Source organism: Musca autumnalis, unplaced genomic scaffold (assembly GCF_047663935.1).
Source record: "Musca autumnalis isolate F117 unplaced genomic scaffold, ASM4766393v1 scaffold_3, whole genome shotgun sequence".
Classification (NCBI taxonomy): domain Eukaryota; kingdom Metazoa; phylum Arthropoda; class Insecta; order Diptera; family Muscidae; genus Musca; species Musca autumnalis.
Window position 1 is genome coordinate 23,039,869 of NW_027411866.1, and position 10,805 is coordinate 23,050,673.

Genomic DNA, 10,805 nt, shown 5'->3' on the forward strand with positions numbered 1-10,805 from the left:
GACATTCAATTCTCTTCCAAACTGCGCTGTCCATGTGGTGAACAGAGTAGCTGTAGATTTTGTGGCGGAAATCTGCATATTCCTCGAATGGAAAAAGTTGGTAAGATCGGTTAAATAGTTGTTCAGTCTCTCACAGATGTCATCAGGATCGTGTCACCAGAATCGTGCAATCATCCGCATACGTTACGATCTCGATGCCGTCTGGAGGGGGCGGAATACGGGAGAGGTAGAGGTTAAACAGTTCCGGAGGTAACACCCCACCTTGGGGAACTCCCTGTTTCACTCTACGGGGTTTGAACTTCTTGTACCTGAATTCCACTTACGACTGGCGTCCACAATTATAATTGACTATCCAACTCTTCAGGCTTGGCCGGAGGGTTGTCTGCTCAATGTCCTCAAACAGCGTGTAGTGCCTGACTGTATCAAAGGCTTTTGATAAGTCAAGTGGCACCATCACTGCTCTATCGCACGGCCGTCTCTGGTTGAATCCTTGACAAATATGTGTGGTAATGGCGTGCAGCGCAGTTGTCGTGCTGTGCTGCTTACGGAATCCATGCTGATGATCGGCAACTTGATAGCTATTTCTGATACTGGGGAGGACTAAGGCCTCAAGGGTCTTTGCTACGGGCGACAAAAGTGAAATTGGCCTGTACTATTCACTTTTGCTGGCATCCTTGCCGGGCTTCCGTAGTGGGACCACCATGCCCATTTTCCAGACTTCGGAAACAATGAGGGTGGATAGCGAGAAGTTGAGAACTTTTGTGAGATATTCCACTCCCGGCCCATCCAGCTGCTTCAGCATTACCATGGAGATTCCATCAGGGCCCAACGGTTTGGATGATTTAGCGTTCCTGATGGCAATGGCAACATCATCCATTGTAAACTGTGGTGTTTCCTCCTCGGCAGGAAGAGATCTGATGCGACGTAATACTCTTCTCTTCGCCCTGTCACTCTCGGGGTGCTCGACAAACTGTCGATTGAAATAACTTGCGCACCTCTTCGGGTCAGTCAACGTAACGTCGCCAAACGTGACTGAGGTCCTATCTTCCCTACTTCCAGGGTTCGAGAGTGACTTAACCGTTGCCCACAATTCACCTATACCGGCTCCAATGTTGCAACTCTTCAGATGATTTAACCACTTGTTCCGCTTGTGCTCGCCGACCAGCCTGTTAACTTCCAGTGTCAGCTCCCTGACTCTGGGGTCATTGGGGTTGGTTCAGCGAAGCTCATCACACTCATTTGCTAATCCCGTCGCCTCTGCTGGGAAGTTAAGTCTTACTTCGGGTATTTGACCAGCAGGGATATGGCGAGCGGCTGCAGCAGTGATGATGTCTCGGAACGTTCTTTCCGCTACCCGAACATCAGAAGGATTGGGCTGTTCTCTGAAGCGGTGATTGGTGAACTCTCTGAAACCCGGCCAATCAGCTTTCTTATGATTGACGAATGTGCGGCGTTCAGAGGTAATGAAATCGGGTGGTCTGTTAATGGAGACAATTATGGGGAGATGGTCTGATCCAAGGGAAATTACGGGTTGCCAAGTAACGTCATTTGTCAGACCAGGTGACACTATGGTTATGTCTGGCGAGCTGTGACACTCTCCTCTAATTCTAGTAGGGGCGTCCTCATTGAAGGATTGGGCAGTTCTCTAAAGCGGTGATTGGTGAACTCTCTGAAACCCGGCCAATCAGCTTTCTTATGATTGACGAATGTGCGGCGTTCAGATGTTATGAAATCGGGTGGTCTGCTAATGGAGACAATTATGGGGAGATGGTCTGATCCAAGGGAAATGACGGGTTGCCAGGTAACGTCATTTGTCAGACCAGGTGACACGATGGTTATGTCTGGCGAACTGTGACACTCTCCTCTAATTGTGGTAGGGGCGTCCTCATTGAAGGATTGGGCAGTCCTCTAAAGCGGTGATTGGTGAACTCTCTGAAACCCGGCCAAGAGATGGTCTGATCCAAGGGAAATGACGGGTTGCCAGGTAACGTCATTTCGAGCTGTGACACTGTCTGGCGAGCTGTGACACTCTCCTCTAATTCTGATAGGGGCGTCCTCATTGACCATGCAAAACGTAGAGCTGTCAATCTGCTCAGCCAGCGCTGTACCTCTCTGGTCGTTTCCGAGGGCCGAATGCCACATCTCATGATGCGCATTAAAGTCCCCCAGAACCAGACGATTATGACCTTCCAAAAGCGGGCTAATGTTAGGCACGTAATCTGAGATACAGGTATTTCTCGGTGGGATGTATACGTTCAGCAACTCTATCTCGGTAGTTCCACACCTGACTGCTGCCCCCATGCATTCCATGTACGGGTCATTAGAGACAGGCTCAAGTGAGATAGGTCTGTACTGGACAGACTGATGCAATAGGAAAGATAATCCCCCACCTCCACTTCTGGTGCGACCCTTCCTTAGCACATTGTACCCATCGCAACGTTGTAAGCTACAGTTGTTGTTGAGCTTGGTTTCTTGTACCGCAGCGACCTTGATATTCCTCCGACTCAAGAAATCTACTATTTCCTCGATCTTACCTCGGAGTCCATTACAATTAAATTGCAAAAAGGATGCATTTTCGGGGAAAGGCTGCGTGTGCGGTTGTTGTTGAGGGGACGGCGGGGGAGTCTCATAATCGGACTACGAGGGAGTTTCGTAATCCAATTACGATTCACTGGGGACTGTACTCACACAGCATGCAGCAACATAGTCCCTGTCGTGGTCCCTCACGTGGACAAGTCCAGAGCAACCCCTTAGATGCACCCACTCCTGACATCTATTGCATCTCACCGAAGGCTGGATGTGGGTGAAGATGCGGATGTGACAAACCGAGCACAAATATATTAGTCATGGGTTTTCCTCCGTCCCGGCACGGAACAAAAGGGTTCGGAGCAGGCATTCCGGGATATGCTGCTCCCAACACAGAAAAACGAAACAAATACAAACATATGTACCCTGAGGTGGCAGCCGCTGGGCGAAACGACGATGTTGTGTAGTTCCTGGTCAATCCGGTACAAAGAACCCGCTGCCGTGAGATTGGTCCCAATTTAAACTTATATATCTCAAAAATGATAAAACCTACGAAAATATCATGAAGGTCACTCTTGTAGAGAATTTTGATAGCTACAACATTTTCTTTATAACTATTTTGGTAGGATTTGCGGTTTCCAAGCAAAATCGCAAAAACCTAAACAACCCCTAAAAATGTCAACTTGAATCTCGATTTATTTAAAAAGCGCTCCGGCTTTTTTGATTTTTCTCATCTATGAACATTGTAGTTTCAGAATTTGCAAAAACTTCCCAGGTTCAAGCACCTTCCATTTAAATTTGCTTCAAGAGCACCGAGGTAATGAATTATAAAAAATCGAAAAAATTAATAGGACTATTTTGGGGATTTTCGAACATTTAGGCCTGTGGTTTGGTATATTTATAGATATAGATATATCAACTCATTATCTCAGAGATAATGGACTTGCCACCAACTTAACTCTGATCTAAAGGTTCGGACGACTCGTTACTTTAACTTAGCTTTAAGTTTGCTTCTCAGCATGCGTATGACTAACGACATCTGTTATACGCCCCACGCTGATTCATAATAGTTCTACTGGCACAAATTTATATAACTTTAAAGGAAAGACTATATTTAATTTAATTAATTTTTTCTAATTTTCAGGTAACATCTTCAACATTTTATTCAATTAAAATCGGTCAAGTGGTTGCTGAGTAATTTGAATTCAGGTTTGAAGTTTTTTTTTAAATTTTATTATATCGTGGTTTTTATTTTTATTTTTTTTTTTTTTGCAAAAATTATCTCCATTATCATCTATGAACATTGTAGTTTCAGAATTTGCAAAAACTTCCCAGGTTCAAGCACCTTCCATTTAAATTTGCTTCAAGAGCACCGAGGTAATGAATTATAAAAAATCGAAAAAATTAATAGGACTATTTTGGGGATTTTCGAACATTTAGGCCTGTGGTTTGGTATATTTATAGATATAGATATATCAACTCATTATCTCAGAGATAATGGACTTGCCACCAACTTAACTCTGATCTAAAGGTTCGGACGACTCGTTACTTTAACTTAGCTTTAAGTTTGCTTCTCAGCATGCGTATGACTAACGACATCTGTTATACGCCCCACGCTGATTCATAATAGTTCTACTGGCACAAATTTATATAACTTTAAAGGAAAGACTATATTTAATTTAATTAATTTTTTCTAATTTTCAGGTAACATCTTCAACATTTTATTCAATTAAAATCGGTCAAGTGGTTGCTGAGTAATTTGAATTCAGGTTTGAAGTTTTTTTTTAAATTTTATTATATCGTGGTTTTTATTTTTATTTTTTTTTTTTTTGCAAAAATTATCTCCATTATCTCCAGATCAACCTCCATCGGAGCGAAACGGCAACTCATGCGCTGATGGAGAAAATTAACAAAGGTAATACATATAGGTCTAATCCAGGCACCTTGGACAGTGAAGAACAAGGTCTCTGGATTGAACCATATAAATTATCATATTTTCTACGCTAGTACAGGTACCCGCCCGAGGACCTGTATTATAGTCCATAAAAATGTATGCTTTCTTTTCTCTCCAGAGTTGTCATCGTCGGACGCCACGGTATTGAAGCAAGGGAATGGTAATATATACCTAGCGTCTATATACCTACCGTTCGACTCCCCGACATTACCACCTACGTCGGAATTGCAGCAGCTGGTGAGGAAAATCAAGCAAACAGGTAACGAAGTACTAGTAGGTAGCGATGCTAACTCACACCACATTTCTGTTAGTACTACACTAACGAAAGGGGTCAAGCCCTTCTAGATTATTTGAATACTAACGACCTAATAACTCTTAACGTAGGAAATAAACCTACTTTTGTTAACAGAATTAGGGAGGAAGTACTAGATATAACAATATGTTCAGAAAACCTAATAAACGAGGTACATGACTGAAGGGTCTCAGATGAACACTCCTTCTCTGACCACAGGTATATTAGGTTCAAAATATCAAGGCCACCGCCAAACCCGATAACATTCCGTAACAAATCCAAAACAAACTGGACCATGTTCGGAATTAAATTAAGGTACAGACTAGGGCAAGGAGAAGATGACGAATGCCTAAGTAAAGAGGACATTGACAGTAAAGTCAACAAATTAGCCGAAGCCCTGGTAAAGTCTTTCGAGGATAGTTGTCCCCTACGAGAAAGGAAGTCTGCCTACGAAAAACCCTGGATGACAGGGGAAATTCGTAACAAAGGCAAAGAGGTCCATAGACTTTACAATAGGGCAAAACGAAAAAAAAATAGCTGTATTCTGGGACAACTACAAATCAAAACTAAAAGTATACAACAAACTGACAAAGAACGCCAAACGCAACTCCTGGAAACTTTTCTGCGAACAGGTAGAAAGCGTAAACGACGTATCAAAAATTAAAAAGTTTCTATCCAAAACCCATACACAAGCCGAGCTAATGGTTGATGAAATGGGAAGGAAGATGGAAACAAGCGAAGAAACCGTAGGCCTTCTGATGAGAACACACTTTCCTTCAAGCACTGCGGCCCAAACAGTGCTTTTGACGGAAAATGTCCACACATCAGAAGAAATACAAAAAATAGACAGCTCTATGGTTAAGCAAGCCATAATGAGCTTCTCACCAAACAAAGCCGCAGGACCTGACCAGATCTTCCCGGCCTTACTTCAAAGGGAAGTGGACTACATTTCGTCCAAGCTGGTCAAAATTTTCAACGCGTGCTTAAAATTTGCGTATACTCCCATAGCCTGGCAGGAGGCACGGGTGGTTTTTATACCCAAACCAGGTAAGGCAAGTTACGCAGTACCAAAATCTTATCGCCCGATAAGTTTAACATCTTTTTTACTCAAGACAATGGAACGGACAGTCGATACCATGATCAAGAGCAAAATCCCCAACGACATGTTGAAATATAAACAACATGCATACGTGAAAGGTAGATCAGTGGAAACCGCATTACATGAGGTAGTACACCACACAGAGAGGACCTTCGAAATGAAGATGTACACACTCGCAGTTTGCATCGACATAGAAGGTGCTTTCAACAACGTCAGCACGGAAACGCTGATCCACTCCTTAGACGAATTTCGTGTAGACAGAACGCTGAGTACCTGGATAGACGACATGCTAAGGAACAAATGGATAAGCTGCGCGCTACATGACGTAACAAGAAGTGACAAAGTAGGGCAGGGAACGCCACAGGGGGGGGGGATTTTACCGCCGCTTCTGTGGGTCACTACCATAAATAGTCTACTAAGGTCCTTAACCAAGGAAGTATTTGAACCAGTCTGTTATGCAGACGACGTTATAATACTTCTAAGGGGAAATAATCCAAATCTACTTTGCAGGAGAGCCGAAGAGGCTCTAAATATAGCTTACAACTGGGCTAGACCAAGAGGTATTAATGTTAACCCGAAAAAAACAGAGTTATGTCTTTTCACTAGGAAAACGAAATTGGGCTCCGTCGAGGAACCAGTTTTCCTGAATAAGACATTAACTATATCTCCAACAGTTAAATATCTGGGGGTAATCCTAGATAGGAAACTCAAATGGAAAGACCATATTCAGGAAAGGGCTGCCAAAGCATACAGATGTTGGTCAACTTGTAGAAGGACTATAGGCTCAAAATGGGGTTTTAATCCTAGAATGATACACTGGCTATACAGAAGCGTAATAAGACCGATTCTTACTTACGCATCTATTGTATGGTGGACAGCTATGGACAAAAAGTACAATGTGGAAACATTGCAAAAAGTCCAAAGAATGTGTTGCCTAGGCATTTGCGGGGCGACGAGGACTACACCAACTAGGGCTTTAGAGACAATTCTATTTGTCCACCCGATAGAAATACAGGTAAAGTATGAAGCAGCCATCGCGGCTATAAGATTGAAAGCGATGAGCGAGTGGATCGAAAGAGACCACCAAACATACCACCAATGCATATTACGGTTCGTAACGGGTGAATCCAGGGAGCTACCTACAGTAAGTCTAGACAATGCCAAACCTTTAAAGGAGGCGCGTATAGAACTAAAAGCTTGGACAAAGAATGCTCATGTATCCCTATGGAATAACCAGGAAAAGGGAAAAACTACAAAAATCCTATGGGGAAACCCAGAGAAGGACAAAACAAGTGACCTCCTAGTGATGTGCATCTGCACAGGATAGGCTGTGCAGAGAATAGTGAATGCAGGGCATGTGGCGAGGACAACGAAACGTTGGAACACTATCTCTGGCACTGCCAGGCTTTCACAAACTTGAGAACTCAACTAACGGGAAACGACATAATTACAGGACTCGACCATATCAAGGACATCGCGTTCAAAAACTTGAGGGACTACGTCAATGGGACGGAACTCCTAAACTAACAACAACTTCCAGGACACATAAAATTAGGGCGCACAACAGGCCTCTTCTGGCTTAAGTGTATGCCCTTTCTTTTTAAGGACATGTGGTGATCTTGAATCACCTCTCTTCTCAACCTAACCTAACCTAACCATCTCCATTAAAAAATATTTTTAGAAAACTCTGAATAACCCTACAGAAAAATATTCAAACCACCGTTGCGTATACATATTGTCAAGGTGTATACAACCCCTTGATCAATGACTATAATCTCCGTTGGCCTTCGATACGAAGCATATTTTTTACATTTTTAATTTAACATTTTACCACCATTCCAGCTACGTTTGTTCCCTTTGGTCACATACTTCAATTTTAGTAACTTTTTGAGGTTGTTGTTGTTTTATTAATTAATATCGGATATACATTCAATATTCAAACCACACGCTGAGTAATGGAAAAAACACAAGTCCTTTGACACACAATGTAACAAATAAACTTGAAACTTTTGTAAAGTGTAGCAGCAAAAAAAAAAAAAGAAACAATTTTTTCCTATTTCACAATATTGTGTGAATTTGTTACAACGTTTATTTTTCTAGAAGTTTAAACACAGATTTCCATTAAACTTAACATGAAAAAAAAGAAATTTCAGTTTCACTTTTTCTAAAGAAAATTTTGTAGCTGTGAAAATTCTCTACAAGTTTGGCTGATTTATTTTTTCTTAGGTTGTCTTCTCTTGTCTAATGACATTGCTGTTCTTCTTCGTATCCCATAACCAATTCCAGAAAGTGAAAGCCAAAGCCATGGTGGCTAGCTAAAGTTTACAAAGAAAGTCAAATTTCTAAAAGCATTTATACGCCTGTAGTATGGATTAACGTTGTTTGTTTTATGGCGGTAGTATTTTCCTTTCCCTTCTATCATGGATTTTCCCTGAAGCCATAAAAGCTGGTTGCCAGCTTGCATTACAATTACCGTAGAAATGGAAAACCAACAACAAAGACAACATTTCCATGTTCGTTTTTCTAGTTTTTCGTTTCTTTTTTCGTGTTCTTTTCACAAATGTTATTGGAAATGCTTGTCAATTCCATGTCATCGTCATTTGCCATTATCGTTTTACTAGAGGGCGTGGAGACAAGGAAACGTAATGAACACACACACAAATCACAAGAATAACAAAAACATTCTGCTTGTCGTGAAATACCATCAATAATTTCATTTTCTGTTCCCAAAGTAAAGTGAAAAGTGTGAGAGCGAGTGACAGCGAGCAAGTGGAAAAAGTTTGCAATCAAATATGTAGATAAGTTCAAATAAATGAATTATTTATTATTAAACAACATCAGCTTTCAAATGAGGGCGAACTGTCATCAAAGTATGTTTTATGGAGTCCTGTAAGCCAAGCAGGAAGGGGGAGCTGAAGGTATTCGAGTGGAAAAAAAAATACTTAACAAGAATTGTGTTAATGGGAAACGATGCAGGAAATTCAATCAATAAAATTAAAATCATAAGATTTTGTTGTTACTTTTTTCGATTTCGCAGGAGGAGTGCAAAGGGGACTTATGCTTCGACAATATAGCACTTTAAAGATTTTAACAAACTCCTTCCAATCCCGTTTTAGACGTAATGAGGAATATTGCCGTGAGCCGAAAAGATGACAGGAGTAGAGGTGAATGTCCAAATCTCCTGTGGGCTCAAGAACTCGTAGATATTGACCCTGGCTTTTTATTATTTCCAGTTGTCGATAACAACTTTTCTATAACGTAAAGTTGTCGCTAACAACATTTCAATAACGAAAAATTGTCGATTATACAACGAAAAGTTGTCGATAACAACTTTTCTATAACGAAATGTTGTCGATAACATCTTGGTCCTGACGTCTCAGAGATAATGGTCCTGACGGCTCATTATCGCAGATATAATGGGCATTAGGGCTCACTGTCTTAGGAAATGGCGCTAATGACCCATTATCCCGTAGAGAACGGCTCATTATCTCAGAGATAATGGTCCTGACGGCTCATTATATCAGAGATAATGGTCCTGACGGCTCATTATATCAGAGATAATTGTCCTGACGGCTTATTATCTCATAGATAATAGTCCTGACGGTTCATTACCATAGAGATAACGGTTCTGACGGCTCATTACCATAGAGATAACCGTTCTGACGGCTCATTATCTTAGAGATAATTGTCCTGACGTCCCACTATCTTAAAGATAATGGTCCTGACGGCCCACTATCTTAAAGATAATGGTCCTAACGGCTCATTATCTCAGAGATAATGGTCCTAACGGCTCATCATCTCAGAGATAATGGTCCTAACGGCTCATTATCTCAGAGATAACGGTCCTGACGGCTCATTATCTCAAAGATAATGGTTCTGACGGCTCATTATCTCAAAGATAATGGTCCTGACGGTTCATTATCTCAGAGATAATGGTCCTGACGGCTCAATATCTCAGAGATAATGGTCCTTACGGCTCATTATCTCAGAGATAAAGTCCTGACGGCTCATTATATCAGAGATAATGGTCCTGACGGCTCATTATCTCAGAGATAATTGTCCTGACGGCTCATTATCTCAGAGATAATTGTCCTACCGGCTCATTATCTCAGAGATAATTGTCCTACCGGCACATTATCTCAGAGATAACGGTCCTAACGGCCCATTATCTCAAAGATAATGGTCCTGACGGCTCTTTATCTTGGAAATAACGGTCCTAATGGCTTATTATCTCAGAGATAATAGTCCAGACAGATCGTTATCGTAGGGACAGCTCATTATCTCAGAAATAAATTATCTATAACGAAAAGTTGTCGACAACTTTTCTATAACGAAAAGTTGTCGATAAGAACCTTTCTATAACGAAAAGTTGTCGATAACAACTTTTCTATAACGGAAAGTTGTCGATAACAACATTTCATCTCTGAGATAATTGTCCTGAAGGCTTATTATTTCAGAGATAAAGGTCACGACTGCACATTATCCTAGGAAATAGCACTGATGACCCATTATCTCAAGGATAATGGTCTTGACGGCTAATTATATCCGAGAAATTTGTCCCGACGGCTTATTATCTCTGAGATAATGGTCCTGACGGCTTATTATCTCAGAGATAAAGGACCTGACGGCTCATTATCTCAGAGATAATGGTCCTGACGGCTCACTATATCAGAGATAATGGTCCTGACGGCTCATTATCTCAGAGATAATGGTACTGACGGTTCATTGTCCCAGATATAATGGTCGTGATGACTCCTTATCTCAGAGATAATGGACCTGACGGCTTATTATCTCAGAGATAAAGGACCTGACGGCTCATTATCTCAGATATAATGGTCCTGACGGCTCACTATATCAGAGATAATGGTCCTGACGGCTCATTATCTCAGAGATAATGGTCCTGTCGGTTCATTGTCCCAGATATAATGGTCGTG

General features: G+C 41.5%; 1 long non-coding RNA gene across 2 annotated transcripts in view; it reads left to right on the plus strand.

The window, feature by feature from the left end:
• Nucleotides 1–7,914, plus strand: part of LOC141397668 (uncharacterized) — a 106,871-nt gene extending 98,957 nt beyond the window's left edge. The window contains exon 4 of one of the 2 annotated variants that reach the window (XR_012411473.1): nucleotides 4,231–7,914. This is a non-coding gene — a long non-coding RNA (uncharacterized lncRNA). Of the gene's footprint in view, nucleotides 1–3,670 lie in introns of both variants that reach the window. The other variant, XR_012411474.1, reaches the window with a different exon arrangement.
• Nucleotides 7,915–10,805: the final 2,891 nt, after the last annotated feature.